Raw genomic sequence first — 4006 nt, forward strand, 5'->3', positions numbered from 1 at the left:
CCCTCATGTCAAAGTTATCCGGGAGGGGGTTATATCGACAACGATGACATACATACATTCAGCGTACGGCACCTCCCCGTTCAGCATACGTTCAGCTCGGTGACGTCCCGCGAACTCATGATCCAGTAGAGCTTTGGGAAGAGCTTCGTCGGCACAACGGCGTGGTGACGGTGTTGATGAAGCTACCGACGCGGGGCTTCGCCTAAGCACCGCTATGATATGACCGAGGTGGATTATGGTGGAGGGGGCCACCACACACGGCTAAGAGATCAATGATCAATTGTTGTGTCTCCAAGGGGTCCCCCTCCCTGTATATAAAGGATTGGAGGAGGGGGAGGGGGCCGGCCTCCGATGGCGCGCCCCATGAGGAGTCCTACTCCCACCGGGAGTAGGACCCCCCTTCCAAGTAGGAGTAGGAGAGGAGAAGGAAGGGAGAGAAGGAAAGGGGGGCGCCTCCCTCCCTCCTTGTCCAATTCGGACTAGAGGTGGAGGGGCCGCGCGGCTGCCCTGGCCGCCCCTCCTCTTCTCCCACTAAGGCCCATTAGGCCCAATATACTCCCTAGGGGGTTCCGGTAACCCCCCGGTACTCCGGTATATGTCCGAAACCTCCCAAAACACTTCCGGTGTCCGAACATAGTCGTCCAATATATCGATCTTTATGTATCGACCATTTCAAGACTCCTCGTCATGTCCGTGATCATATCTGGGATTCCGAACTACCTTTGGTACATCAAAACACAAAAACTCATAATACCGATCGTCACAGATCTTTAAGCGTGTGGACCCTACGGGTTCGAGAACTATGTATACATGACTGAGACACGTCTCCGGTCAATAACCAATAGCGGAACCTGGATGCTCATATTGGTTCCTACATATTCTACGAAGATCTTTATCGGTCAAACCACATAACAACATACGTTGTTCCCTTTGTCATCGGTATGTTACTTGCCCGAGATTCGATCGTCGGTATCTCAATACCTAGTTCAATCTCGTTACCAGCAAGTCTATTTACTCGTTCCACAATGCATCATCCTGGTACTAAATCATTAGTCACATTGCTTGCAAGGCTTATAGTGATGTGCATTACCGAGAGGGCCCATAGGTACTTCTCCAACAATCGGAGTGACAAATTCTATTCTCGATCTATGCCAACTCAACGAACACCATCAGAGACACCTGTAGAGCACCTTTATAATCACCCTGTTATGTTGTGACGTTTGGTAGCACACAAAGGGTTCTTCCGGTAATCGGGAGTTGCGTAATCTCATCATAGGAACATGTATAAGTCATGAAGAAAGCAATAGCAGTAAACTAAATGATCAAGTGCTAAGTTAACGGAATGGGTCATGCCAATCACATCATTCTCCTAATGATCTGATCCCGTTAACTAAATGACAACTCATGTCTATGGCTAGGAAACTCAACCATCTTTGATCAACAAGCTAGTCAAGTATAGGCATACTAGTGACACTATGTTTGTCTATGTATTCACACATGTATTATGTTTCCGGTTAATACAATTCTAGCATGAATAATAAACATTTATCATGATATGTGGAAATAAATAATAACTTTATTATTGCCTCTAGGGCATATTTCCTTCAGTCTCCCACTTGCACAAGAGTCAATAATCTAGATTACACAGTAATGATTCTAACACCCATGGAGTCTTGGTGTTGATCATGTTTTGCTCGTGGAAGAGGCTTAGTCAATGGGTCTGCAGCATTCGGCTCCGTATGTATCTTGCAAATCTGCAGCATCCCGGATGGAATTGAAGTGTCTCTTGATGTGCTTGGTTCTCTTGTGAAATCTGGATTCCTTTGCCAAGGCAATTGCACCAGTATTGTCACAAAAGATATTCATTGGACCCGATGCACTAGGTATGACACCTAGATCGGATATGAACTCCTTCATCCAGACTCCTTCATTTGTTGCTTCCGAAGCAGCTATGTACTCTGCTTCACACGTAGATCCTACCACGACGCTTTGTTTAGAATTGCTCCAACTAACAGCTCCACCGTTCAATATAAACACGTATCCGGTTTGCGATTTACAATCGTCTAGATCAGTGTCAAAGCTTGCATCGACGTAACCATTTACGACGAGCTCTTTGTCACCTTCATAAACGAGAAACATATCCTTAGTCCTTTTCAGGTATTTCAGGATGTTCTTGACCGTTGTCTAGTGATCCACTCCTAGATTACCTTGGTACCTCCCTGCTAAACTAATAGCAAGGCACACATCAGGTCTGGTACACAGCATTGCATACATGATAGAGCCTATGGCTGAAGCATAGGGAACACTTCTCATTTTCTCTTTATCTTCTGCGGTGGTCGGGCATTGAGTCTTACTCAACTTCATACCTTGTAACACAGACAAGAACCCTTTCTTTGCTTGATCCATTTTGAACTTCTTCAAAACTTTATCAAGGTATGTGCTTTTTGAAAGTCCAATTAAGCGTCTTGATCTATCTCTAAAGATCTTGATGCCCAATATATAAGCAACTTCTCTGAGGTCATTCATTGAAAAACTCTTATTCAAGTATCCTTTTATGCTATCCAGAAATTCTATATCATTTCAAAATCAACAATATGGCATCCACATATAATATTATAAATGCTACAGAGCTCCCACTCTCTTTCTTGTAAATACAGGCTTCTCCAAAAGTCTGTATAAAACCATATACTTTGATCACACTATCAAAACGTTTATTCCAACTCCGAGAGGCTTGCACCAGTCCATCAATGGATCGCTGGAGCTTGCACACTTTGTTATCACCCTTTGGATCGAAAAAACCTTCTGGTTGCATCATATACAACTCTTCTTCCAGAAATCCATTCAGGAATGCAGTTTTGACATCCATTTGCCAAATTTCATAATCATAAAATGCGTCAATTGCTAACATGATTCGGGCAGACTTAAGCATCGCTACAGGTGAGAAAGTCTCATCATAGTCAACCCCTTGAACTTGTCGAAAACCTTTCGCAACAAGTGGAGCTTTGTATATAGTAACATTACCGTCAGCGTCAGTCTTCTTCTTGAAGATCCATTTATTCTCGATGGCTTGCCGATCATCGGGCAAGTCAACCAAAGTCCACACTTTGTTCTCATACATGGATCCCATCTCAGATTTCATGGCCTCAAGCCATTTGGCGGAATCTGGGCTCACCATTGCTTCTTCATAGTTCGTAGGTTCACCATGGTCAAGTGACATGACTTCCAGAACAGCATTACCATACCACTCTGGTGTGGATCTTACTCTAGTTGACCTACGAGGTTCGATAGTAACTTGATCTGAAGTTTCATGATCATCATCATTAGCTTCCTCACTAATTGGTGTAGGTGTCACAGGAACCGGTTTCTGTGATGAACTACTTTCCAATAAGGGAGCAGGTACAATTACCTCATCAAGTTCTACTTTCCTCCCACTCACTTCTTTCGAGAGAAACTCCTTCTCTAGAAAGGATCCATTCTTAGCAACAAATGTCTTGCCTTCGGATCTGTGATAGAAGGTGTACCCAATAGTTTCAAATGCATACCAAACTCGTAACTCAAATATTCTCCTCCATGATTAGATCATAGAAACTTTATTTTCTCGTTACGATGATTTTCCACTTGACTCTGAAATTCTTTGAACTTTTCAAATGTTTCAGACTTATGTTTCATTAAGTAGATATACCGATATCTGCTCAAATCATCTGTGAAGGTGAGAAAATAACGATGCCCGCCGTGAGCCTCAGTATTCATTGGACCACATACATCAGTATGTATGATTTCCAATAAATCTGTTGCTCGCTCCATTGTTCCGGAGAACGGCGTTTTAGTCATCTTGCCCATGAGGCATGGTTCGCAAGTACCAAGTGATTCATAATCAAGAGTTTGAAGAAGTCCATCAGTATGGAGTTTCTTCATGCGCTTTACACCAATATGACCTAAACAGCAGTGCCACAAATAAGTTGCACTATCATTATCAACGCTGCATCTTTTGGCTTCAACATTATGA

The sequence above is a fragment of the Triticum aestivum genome, chromosome 1A (assembly GCF_018294505.1).
Source record: "Triticum aestivum cultivar Chinese Spring chromosome 1A, IWGSC CS RefSeq v2.1, whole genome shotgun sequence".
Classification (NCBI taxonomy): domain Eukaryota; kingdom Viridiplantae; phylum Streptophyta; class Magnoliopsida; order Poales; family Poaceae; genus Triticum; species Triticum aestivum.